Here is a 13,073-nt window from a genome sequence, read left to right on the forward strand (position 1 = left end):
ACAATACCTGACTATGGAATTAATAATGGTACAACCACAAAATTAATAGTTACTTATGGGGTACTATAAGTATATCTACAGTAATTAATTGCAGCTAAGTTTGAGCTAGAATAAAAAAAAAATTGTTAAGTGCGTGTCATTAATAATGCCATAAACTTTACCGGAATTTATTTCTTTGTTTGTCAAAAACTGTCTCAGAAACCTTTTTCAAATGTTTTTAGGGTTCCGTACCTCAAAAGGAAAAACGGAACCCGGAATAGGATCACTTTGTTGTCTGTCTGTCTGTCGGTCTGTCAAGAAACCTACAGGGTACTTCCCGTTGACCTAGAATCATGAAATTTGGCAGTTAGGTAGATCTTACAGCTGAAATTTGGGGAAAAAATCTGAAAACCGTGAATTTGTGGTAACATCACACAAAAAAAATTAAATTGTGGTCATAAACTAGTAATTAGTATTTTCACTTTTCGAAGTAAGATAACTATATCAAGTGGGGTATCATATGAAAGAGCTTCACCTCTGGATTCTAAAACAGATTTTTATTTATTTTTATGCATCATAGTTTTTGAATTATCGTGCAAAATGTCGAAAAAATAAGACTGTAGTACGGAACCATTGTGGCGCGAGCCTGACTCGCACTTGGCCGGTTTTCTTTTCAAATGTAGGTACTAAATTTCAACCTAGCTGGTAACCTTCAAAGTGGCTGTGATAGATAAACAGACGGTGAATATACGGGCTGGACGAAATTATAAAGGTTCTTGTTTCACCACGGAACCCTAAAAATACGCTGCATCTGGGCGTCTTGCCATTCTGTAGATTAATAGCATAACGTGCAGTCTAGTTGTTGTTATTAATGCTACTTCAAAGAAAAAGGCAAGTATGTAAGCCTGTTATTAACTTTGTAAGTCCAAGTTAGCCGCTCGTGCACAGTAAATAAATATAGCTTGTACTAGTTCATTGTTTAACCAATGAACTTAGGAATTTCGTAGTTTTAGCACTTCCGAGTATTCCTCAATAGCTCTTCAAGCCCCCTTATAATCATACGCCTCATTTAAGCTAGGAACACATAATATAGCCAAATTTTGTGAACGAAAAAAATGCGTGAGTGAATTTTCCTTTGGTGTCTCGTCGGTGTAAATATTGTGCTCCTTCAAATTTCAATACCTTTAATTTTAATTTTATAGTTTTTTTTAAATTTTCAGGTAAGAATCATCACATTTTTCAGAGTTCACGAAATTGACGAAATTTTGAGCGCAACGCGTGTTTAGTACGCGATGCTGCGATTGGCATCACAATTACTTCAGATGTACAGTGCTAGGATAAAAAGTGAACCAAACTTAAATGAGTAGAGATAAATCTGGCGGAAATTCGGCTAGATAATAATGTTTGCGAGCTGATTTCCGCTTTAGCCACTACGCGATTAATTTGCCCAAAAATTGCGCTTGAGGTCTGCGAGGTTGGTGAAGGGACTGACGAGACGATTGCATTAACTAAAAGTTGCAACAACTCCGCCTCAGCGTCACAGATGCATGGAAAATCGCATGCGGAGGATATCCTGCCCGCCCAGATATGTCACTCTACCAACATTTCAATACAAAACAGATTTCCGCTCACGTTTTCCTCTCGCGACATTCCGCTAGATTTTGGCCTTGGCCTTGATCCATATTACTTAATATTATAAATATTAGTTAATATTATAAATGCAAAAATATGTCCGTTTGTCTGCTAGCCATTCACGGCCCATGCGTTCAATCAATTTTGACGAAATTTGGTACAGAGATAGCTTGCATCCCGGAAAGTCAAAGAGTTCCCACGAGATTTTTAAAAATCTAAATCCACGCGGACGAAGTCGCGGGCATCATGTCATGGTTCAACTTAGTTACCGTCCATTGTCCTCGAACATTATTATCTAGTGGACAGCCAAGTTTATTGCTGAGGTAAAAACTTTTTCGTTTTTCTCTTCTAATAAAACATATTACTGCCACTAAGCTTATTCTCTGGTGTATTTTTCCACCAGAGTTATTTACTTTACAATATGGATTGGCGAGGACGAAGTACAGAGTAGAATAGAATAGAATTTATTTTATGCCCCTATTGTATTTGCTTTGCAAAATGTGCAAATACTTACGAACTCGTGTGCTAATGTAACATGTCAGACAACGTCTACGTTGTTTTTTAATTTTTTAAAAGCTCTTCTGAAAGTTTTTCTAGAGATGGACGTAGAAATTAAATTATCTATTGGTTAGAGGAGCGGACTGAAGTTCGAAAGGTCGCCGGTTCAAACTCCACCGTTGCACTATTGTCGTACATACTCTTAGCACAATTTTGACGCTCAGCTGGAGGGGAAAGGAGAACATTAGTCATCATTGACTATCTCATTAAAAATTTGCCTGTACTGTCCCACGTCTGGGCAAAGGACGTAGAAATGAAAGAATGAAGAATAATTTCTGACAAGTTTGAAAATAGGTTCCAATTCAGCTTGCAAGATTTGACCTAAACAAATAAAGTAACACATCGCAAGCACGTAACTATAAGTAAATTGTCCAGTTTTCTTGAGATTAATTTATGCTCGCGACTTCATCCGCGTGGACTACACACATTTCAAACCCCTATTTCACTCCCGAAGGGGTTGAATTTTTTTAATCCTTTCTTAGCGGATACCTACGTCATAATAGCTATCTGCATGCTTAACTTTGACCCGAAATAGTTTGAGCTATGCGTTGATAGATCAGTCAGTCAGTCACATTTTTATTTTATGTATTTAGATTACACCTTTCGCGGCTAAATTGGCTAAGGTATATCCGATTCCAAACTAGCCTCTTACTACAAATAAACAGCTAGTTGTACCTTCGGTTTCGCCTGACCGGATAAAATTTTGTGCCGTGTGTGGATATTTCGAGATGAAGACCTACTCGACGAAGGGGGCCGGATGTAAGTACCTACTGAAGTAGGTACTTAGAAGAGATTTAAGTAGATCTACAAATCGAATTGAACTGATGAGATTTTTCCGTATATATGTACGCATTTGATAACCCCAAACTGATGCAAGTTTGTCTATTCAGTTTGGTGTCTCTTCATTTGTGTTTATGTCTGACCTTTAAGCAATTAACTAAATTAAAAAAATATCTTGCTTTGACGGTGAAGGAAAACATCGTGAAAATACCTGCATGCCTGAGAGTTCTTCATAATGTTCTCAATGGGGTGTAAAGCTTATTCACGCTTGGTCAGCATGGTAGACTACGGCTAAATTCTTCTTATTCTGAGAGGAGACCCGTGCAGACAGGCAGGTATATAAATTCAAAGGTAAGTAAAGTTACCTAAATTATTGGCACAATAATTTATTAGAAAGGGTTCCCGTTTCTTTTCCATACTTCTACTTTACTAGGGTTTGGCATTATTGCTCCTTTTCAATTTCATATGATGAAATTATTATTTTTCTTCACAATGATTTCACAGATGAATTTCGCAATATAAAGCAATATTCGGCTAAAGGCTCTCAGTTTACATATCATTATGTTTAGAAGTAATTACGATCAGTAGTTCAGAAGTTAATAAGTTTGTGACAGACGGACGGACGGACGGATGTGTGCAATTTCACCCAAGTAGACTCAGACACCTCGCTTCGTTCAGTCAATAATAAGTAATTTAATTTAATTAGATTTTTCTCTTTCTTACATCATCATGTTAGAAATATTCTAGTATTCTCGCTCGCACACTCAGGGTCAGTTCGAGTCAATGACAGAGGCGCGCAAAATTTAAAAAATAAAGCGGGATTTGTTATAATTTTCAAACTGCGAGATTTTACTTCGTGATTTTTTAAAGGCTACTTTAAGTAAGGTAGCAAGTGCTACATATGAAAAAGCTTGTTACATTGTCACATGCTATCTTTGAAATAGTCCATCTCAATAGCTCTATATTTCTATAAATAATGGGATTCTCCTTTCAGATGATATAGAGCTATTTCCGTTATTTGATGTGGGTCAACGCGATGCTTGAGAGCACTCGAACGTATTTTTTGCAAATTGTCTGTATTCTTGTCTTGTACTCGAGTATTCTTTGGAACTCTTCTATAATTGTATATTGGACCTGTCTTGACGTAAATGTTTCAGTCACTTATTCAATTTCTGGATACTTGCTTGGGATTGGGATATTTAATAAAATACCCAAATTTGTTTAGGTTTTTGTCATAAAATTAACAAAGTAAAGTTTTTGGTACTAATAAAAAAATGAAAAAAAAATACAGCATAAAAAACGACCGGTAATAGAAATTAATAGGACGTAAAGCATGTGACGTCACTCGCCAGTCATTACTCTAGCCCGGGCAAGGAGGGTGCCCGCTGACCCGGAAGCTATGGCGACATTAATTTTACACCTCTATGCACTACCGTGTTTACGGCAATTGTTTTGTTTTTATCTGTGACACCAACAACAAATAAATGCATTTTCTTTCTTTATTCTTCTAAAACTTAAAGGTTCTACAGAACCCTGAAATACCTTTTAATCTTGACGTACCTAAAGTAATAATCTATTAAGGCCCCTTTTTGTGTTGCATTATCGTCTACGATTATTACCTTATGTATTAAAACAGGGGGAGTTAAATAATAACACTGACAAATTACACGAAAGGTCTGGCAAGTTACTCATATTCCCCTAAACGATGTCATCAGGGATGATCATTTATAACATAGCCTCTCTATGGCTCAAAGAAGGGTCTTATTTGCCACTTTAAGAGTAAAAAGATAATTTTCGTCTTATAAAATACTCTGACTGTAAAAATAACAATTAAAAACAATTAAAAAAGTGAAATAAAAGTAATTGATGTATTAATAATCCTCAATTTCTTTTATTTTACAAGACAATACGCAGAGAAACTTTCAGTTTTTATAAAATAAGGAAGGTCTGGCACGCGCTGGCTCTCTCTCTCTCTCTCTCTCTCTCTGTCTCTATAATTATGAAGTTGGTTATTTTTAGTTACAGTTTTACTTTAAATGTAAAAAATGTGCTGAATTGTGTAATTCGGCATATTTTTATGTATTGTTATAATAAAAAAGAATCCAGATAGGTATATATTTAGAACACGTTTTAGAAGAGGAGAAAATCGTAATAATTACGAGTAGGTATATTTGAATTCAGTGAATAGCCTACATCTTTTCCGAGCCGTTTTCTTCGGAATCGTCGAGAAATGAAAATGTGTAATACAAAACGCGTACAATTTTGTTAAGTTTATTTATGAGACTTTATTTGCCTCTTCCAAATCCCTTGGTGATATATTTACTCACTGATGTCACCAATAAGTACTTTGAGTTTAACTCTGTCTTAAGTCTAAGCAAAGTCAGTGTGCTCTATAGATCTCACCTGCCCTAAGTATGGTTCAGTATTTTATTCCATAATATGATCGCTTTACATCATGAACTGTATACCTAATCATTCTCATCTTTCTATCAGTAATAAAGGGTAAATAGTAAAGGGCTTTTAGAATCTCGTGGCTGCACCTCGTCGGGAAAGCCAATAAAAAAAAAAAACTATTGCTCGCTACCATTTCTATTTTTATTTCTCTTTTGCTGTGAGACTAAGATTTCTATGCGGCAGAAATCACCTCTGGAAAACAAGCTATTTCTGTGATAAATACCAATATCCGTCCAACGGTTCTTGAAAACAAGCTTCAATAGCTCAATGGTTATGAAGTGAACAGAAATCCGAAAGATTGTAAATTCAACCTCTAGCCATTACACTACTGTTGTGCCTACTCCTAGCATACTTTATGCTTAGTTGGACGGGTTACGGTGGTAACGCACTCATCCGATCCGAGTCCGTGAAAATACGTTCCTTTTTGTTTTGTATGGTAGCTTACGGCATATGTCGTAGATATTTTTTATATCCATGTCACTCTCCAGGTCTTTACCTATACACATGCTAAAAATCACGTCAATCCGTTGCACCGTTGCGACGTGATTGAAGGGCAAACCAACAAACAAACACACTTTCGCATTTATTATAAGGGTAGGTACCTACTGATTTTCATTAAAAAAAATTGGAAATTTAATATTCCTCAATTGTCTCTTGTCTGGTCTGGTGGAAAGCTAAGCCGTGGCCTATAGTTACCGCTTATCCCGCTATCGGCAAAGTCCTGCCGCCAAGTGATTTAACGTTCCGATTATGATGATTAACTAAAATGAGTTCAAAGTCACTACACTTTAGCATATTTTGAGATTAGGTGGATAGTATTGTAGTATTTATTTTACAGCAACAAAAGCTAGTGTTGTGAAACGGAAAAACAAAGAAGAACAAAGTGGAATTAGTGAATTAGTTGCACTGGCTGACCTCATCCCTGCGGCAGTGCATCCCTAAAATATCGGATTGACCTAGATTTACCGGTCACACCGGTGCCTGTATAAATTGATTTCAGTTTTTAAAAGGCTTCAACAAAGCTCTGTAACATAAAATAAATTTGATTTTTTTATGCCATCTCCCTTCATTTTGGGACGTGTTTCTTGGTAGTTTTAAGAAGAATCTTCCTTTCGGGGTACCACTTCTATCAAGGTCTTCAAGCATGATGATACAAGATGTGGCAAGTCTCTTGTAGGCACTTGCACACACCACAGTCTTGCGCCGCCTGAATCCAGCGGCTGTATTTGTTGTTGTAAGAACTGTCTTGTCGTTTAAGACATGGCTCAACGAAAAGATAAGAAGCCACTCATTATCATCAACCGCTAAACGCCCAATGCTGGACATAGATGTCTTGTAGGGACTTACATACGCCACGGTCTTTTGCCGCCTGAATCCAGCGGCTCCATGTGACTCGTATGATGTCGTCTTGACCCTGGAAGACTAGGTGGACTAGTGAGGAGTCTTCCAACGCTGCGCTTTCCGGTGCCAATGAGTTGCCATTTTAGCATCTTCGGAACTAATGCCCAACTAATGCCTAACTAACAGCGTATAGTCTTTAAATAATAATTTCATAGAGTTGAATCGCTATAATTATTATCCTGGCACTTCACACCATACAAATTTTTGTTGGGTTTTCGTCTGCCCTTTCGACGTCGTAAAATATTTAATTAAATAAGCGTATAAAATGTTCTACTAAAATTATTTAAAGCTTAATTAAACTTTTGGTGGTATGTCAAGGACAGTCGTAAAAGTAAAATATGGTTAACGAGTTTATAAAGTGAAACAAATTTTTGCTTGCGGGAAACCTGTTCATGTAATTAATATTTAACCGACTTCCAAAACCGAGGAGGTTCTCAATTTAGCCCGTTTTTCCATGTATTTTTACCTACACCGATTTCTGCGAGATTTCTGGACCGGTTTGCAATTTTTTTTAAACTCAATAGAGGAAGTTTACGAAGTGGTTGCATAGTTTTTTTTAATGGCATAGGATACTTTTTATTTCGGAGAATCAAAGATTTTTAAAAAACCTAAATACACGCGGGCAAAGTCATTGTCATCATTTAGTTGAGCAGACTTTGAGGTAACTATTTTGAATTATCGATTTAGCTAAAAAATTACAACGAGAAGACGAAGTTATGACGTCACATTTCATAGAAGCTCCCACACTAAGCGAGCGTTTTGACGTTTGATAAAAAATTGCTCATTTGACTAGAAGACATCATCCCTATTCTATACCAAATAATGACAAGGAAAATACCTACATAAAAACGAACGGAAAATGACGTCAAAGTAATTACAGTACTGGATTTCCCATTTACTAAAATATGGAATCCATTGTTATTACAAAGGTATGAAATGGTCTGGGAGAGACGCAAATTAACGATGTCGTAAAATTGAATAATGAAGCCAGAGATCTTTTTGTTTAGCTTTTCAATCGACTTTAAAAATGATTTGTTATATCAAGTCATAAAAGCTTTTTATTATAGTTAAAAAACTCTTTTTTTAACTCTCCATTTATCTCTCCAGATAGAGATCTGGGCATCGATATAAATGACAAGATGTGGTCAAGCGAACAAAATTTTTCACGGTTTAGGAACCAAATAAATCAGCACCACCTCTTGGATACTAATGAACGACTCGTTTGAAATCCAGACATCACTGAGGTTGCATTGGAGCATAAACACCAATGAGTCGGTGCCATTTTGTTTGTTCAACAACCCTGTCCATACGAAGTAGTATATAAGTCACTTAATATATAAGTCAATGGTCCTAGGTATATATAGGTATGAGTATGGATGCAAACTTTTGATTCAATAGTTACAAACAAAAACAAAACTTGTTATCGATGTCCGGATTTGTTCGGTCAAATGCTTCGGCCACTCGACGGTCAGTTCGGATTTCGGAAGTTTCGCCGAAATAGAATTTCGGAACTCGACCCTTAGTGTTTATACAGACGGATCACATCAGCGAAATTGTGGGAAGGTGATCGTGTTGTACTGAGATCGCTGCAGGTTCTGGAATTGTGTTGTTGCAGCAACAAACTACTAACGGCCGCAGAGTTGTCATCCACTTGCGTGTAAACTACGGCCAGTGGATGTTTGCAAAAGTAATAAAAATAAAGTAAGTAATGTTAAACTCTGAATAATTACTTCGCTCGCAAACTTCATGGCGTTTCGTTTAAAAACCATCCAAGGAAATGCACCCAAGTGAGATTGCAGTCAAGGGCTAACTTATATCTGAATAAAAAAAACTACATATTTATATTTAACTCAGGCATCAGCTGTCACGAATGTATTTCAAACCGTAAGAGTTTGTCTCGTGAGCATGAGCTTTAACTTGGAAATGTCTTGCCACACTCAAAAGGCGCTACCTACTAACTTTACTTTTAGTGAGCTTTACGGCCGCATTAGATAAAATAATAAAAACTACGTGTCGGTCAGTAAATATCAGTCGTCTTCATAAATCATATGCTATCTTATTGCATTTATATTATAACTAGATGATGCCCGGGACTTCGTCCGCGTGGATTTAGATTTTTTTAAATCTCGTGGGAACTCTTTGATTTTCCGGGATAAAAAGTAGCCTATGCCACTTTCCAGGTCTTTATCTATACACATGCAAAATAACGTCAATTCGTTGGCTCGTTGCGACGTGATTGAAGGACGAACCAATAAACCAACAAACAAATGCACTTTCGCATTTGTAATAAGGGCACTGATGTAAGCTTAATTTATTAAATCTAACATATGCATGTATATTGTGTATAATGGTGTATATTAATGAGGTTGTGGCTCCTCTGAAAGCACACTTATGAAACACACAAAAGTTTGTTTGTTCAACATTCGTGATTTGGCACATGTCCTTCCCCGTGTCAAATTAACATTATCATGTTTGGAAAGGTTTTGTTTCGGGAAAAGTTAGGACAGGTCACAGGTACCTCATTATTGCTACTGTTAAATCATTTTATCACATGCGATTTTTCACGAACAGTGAAGCTTGCACAAACAGTGAAATTTCAATTTTCGCACGTAATGGTTTGCTACAGTGCGACAAGGTTATCTTGGCGCGTGGCGAAAATCGGAATTAACGTTGCCGTCAAGTGTCCCGTTTGTTCTTGTTTGAATATTCTAAGCCTTTGTTCTCTAACATCGGCCGCCTGTCAATGTCATTTAAGTGCCAAGAGAGCCTTGTCCCACTGTACATTAATAATTTAACTAGATCAAAAGCGCTGATATTTTACGGGTGGTTTTTCAAGGAAACTGAATTTTCGCACGATGATTGTAAGTACGGATATTCGCTTTCTGTAAACGTAGCAAACGATTGCTTGCTACATTAATTTAAGTAGGTACATGGTAGTTTTTTTACTTTTTAACACGCAGTGACGCGAGTGTTCTCGATCGCGCGTTTTTAGCGTCTTGACTCGGGTCGATGACCGTGCGCGCGCAAAACAATAATGCAGGAACATTTTAGATTTTGCTTCGGAAGTTTTCACAGTAAGGTTGCTAGCTTACATAATCAGTACCCTTATCATAAATGTGGAAGTCTGTTTGTTTGTTGGTTTGTCCTTCAATCATGTTATATTCCTAAATGCTAAATATATTAACAAATTGTAATGATCCCCATTTTTGTATGAAATGTAATGTAATAAGGGTTTCTATAAACAATTTATATTGTTTATAGAAACACTATTATTATTATTATGTATTAAGAAGTAGACGGAATGACACACTTTTTAAACCTTCGTGGTTATTTGCTGTGTCTAAATTGGATTTGTTAAACATTCTTTATGTTGGTAATAAAAAAAATAAAAAAAATGTCGCAACGGAGCAACGGATCGACGTCATTTTTTGCATGGGTATATTTAAACACCTGGAGAGTGACATAGAGAGTGATATACTTTTTATCCTGGCAAAATCAAAGAGTTTACCCGGAATTTTAAAAACCTAAATCCACACGAATGAAGTCGATCAACTAGTAAAACTAAACCTAGTCAAAGTCAAATGAGTTATTCAAAATAGGTAATAAATTACTCTTTTCGATTGTCATTTGTTGGATTTGTAAGATATAGTGGTGATAATTATTACGCAAACTTAAAACTAAAGCTACGAGGATTCCAAAGCGCCCAGGTCTGAGAAGAGCCCACAACAAACTCAGCCGGGTATTCTTTTTATTATCATCACTTTACAAAACCGACCTATCTACTAAAAAATAAATAGAAATCTAAAATAATTGGACTGCATGTCAGAAAATTGAAAGCACAAACTAATTGGAAAATATTTTTCGACATTTTCGCTACGATTAATATAATAATAATAATAGGAGGGAGTGCGCAACGCAAACATTATCTCTGTGTTATTTATATGATTAAAAATAGTTACAGTGTGATATGGGATATATTACATGAAAAATTACGTGAAATAGTGAAAAAGAAATTAAGTTTTATATAAATTTTACAAGAAAACCTATGAATAACGGAAGAAAACAGTGTAAAAGTGAATAAGCATAGTTGCCATAAAATTGTTATATTAGTGCCGAAAACAAAAAAAATAAAGATATAAGAATTAAATAGAAGTAATTAAATACGAGTAAAAACACTAATATAAGTGGTAAACGTCGATAATTTCAAAAGAAAAATTACAATAACCTTAAAATTTTACAACGGATTTGTTCGGCGTTATGTCGGTAAAACAGTAGAATAGATGTACCTAGACGGCTGACAGAGTACCTACTTCGCCCGCGGCCGGCTATTTGTTGTTACCTACCTACTGTCGAGTTTTTATTTAAAATATATATTGCATGTTTTTAGTAGCATCTAAAATGGAAGAAATAACTGAAATACTAAAAAATATACAACTTGAGATGCAAACTCAAAAACAAGAACTACACATTTTTGAAAAAAGTATAACGGAATCCATAAACAACAACATAAACCAAAAATTTTCGGAAATGGAATCAAAATATACCGAATTAAACTATAAAGTCGAAGAACAAGAAAAACGTATAGATCTAATAGAAAAATATATAAGAAGAAAAAATTTAGTAATTTTTGGAATTGAAGAGAAGGAAAAGGATTATGATGATTTAACGAAGGATGTTTTGACAATAATCAATAAAAAAATGTCAGTTGAGTTAAATACTTCAGAAATAGAATCTCTTCATAGAATAGGCAAGAAGGGTGACAAGAAAAGGCCAATAATATTGTCTCTTACCACTGTAAGTAAAAAGATACAAATAATGAAAAGCAAGAACACTTTAAATGATACACCATATTATATAAAGGAAGATTATCCACAAAAAATATTAAAAGAAAGGATAACTCTCAATGAAAAAGTAAAAAAATTAAGAAACGAAGGAAAAAATGCTATAATTAAATACAACAAAATAGTAATATTAAATGAAATAATGCAACAATCAAAAAACAAAAGAAATTTGCAGGAATCTCCAGAACATAGTTTAAATAATCAAAAACAACGCAAATTAAAAATGCCCCTCCCAAAACGTCATTTTAAGAAAAATAAAAATTAAAAAGTAAATATAATTCACTAGCTCCCAGTACAGGTGGTCGCTGTGGGAGTCTTAGACCAAAACCCTCACATCAAATGAATACTCCACAGTCCTTAAGAGTACCTATTAAGTAAGGTTTAAATATGTACCTATTGATGGAGGAGGCCCATACCCACGATAGGGTAACCCAATAAATGAAAAATGAGGATATTAAATTAAGGAAAACTTTGTATATTAATCAATGTGTATAAAAAGCAAGGTAGCTAAATATAATATTATGTTGGTGAAAAAGTATAACATTTAACCTATAATAAAAGTCACATTATTGTTATAGTAAAAATAATCAAATACCGAATGTTAGGTAATATAGATATATACATTTAATAATAGGCATTCTTGGTTACTTATATGTACCTACTTAGATATATTCTCTTATAAAGGTGAATACACAATTTTCTGAAAAAAGGTGTAGGTACCTACATGTAGGCCTACTAATCACAAAAATAGTTATTGCGAAAATGGTACCTAGTAAAATATTATGATGGTAAAATATTATGATTGTAACTTGACAACAATGTAATAAGTTTGTAATAATTAAAAACTAATTTTTAGTCAGAATTTCAATCCATTAAAACTTTTTTTCACTGTTAGTTAAATGTAAAATTTATTGTATTTGAAAAGAAAGAAGTAGGTACCTATAATTATTGTTTGTTTTAAGTATCAATAATGAAGTGGCAAGTAGCAAATGTTTTAATTACTATCACGATTTTGAACTTAATTAACAAAATACTTGTGTAGGATTATTTTTACCAGTATGTACCTAATTAGAGTAACAGAAGTCAATGAACTGAAATTATAAAGCATAGCAATTATAACTAAATGAAATACCTAGTACTTTCCTACTTAATACTAATATTTTTATAAGGTTATTATTATTGTAAGAGTAATATTTTTTATCCTCACAACATATTATTACATGTTGAAATGTGAAAAGGTGACTTAATTAACTTATTTAAGCCCATATATTTAAAAATAGAACTAAGTATAACTATGTTTAAGATAAAGTGTGTTTTGTTATATTTATTGGGAAATAAAGGCTATTATTACGATTAATATACTCGCGTTCTATTAAATAACATACGAGTATCTTGTTTGTTACACGTTGCCGATTTCCCATCATCCAA

General features: G+C 34.6%; 2 protein-coding genes across 9 annotated transcripts in view; both read left to right on the top strand.

The window, feature by feature from the left end:
• The window catches only part of LOC138403628 (facilitated trehalose transporter Tret1-2 homolog), a 321,523-nt gene that overhangs the window by 275,604 nt on the left and 32,846 nt on the right, over window positions 1-13,073 (top strand). The window lies entirely within an intron of this gene.
• Window positions 1-13,073, top strand: part of LOC117991468 (mucin-4) — a 211,884-nt gene that overhangs the window by 35,462 nt on the left and 163,349 nt on the right. The gene's annotated exons all lie outside the window — the stretch shown is intronic.

Source organism: Maniola hyperantus, chromosome 19 (assembly GCF_902806685.2).
Source record: "Maniola hyperantus chromosome 19, iAphHyp1.2, whole genome shotgun sequence".
Taxonomy (NCBI): Eukaryota; Metazoa; Arthropoda; class Insecta; order Lepidoptera; family Nymphalidae; genus Maniola; species Maniola hyperantus.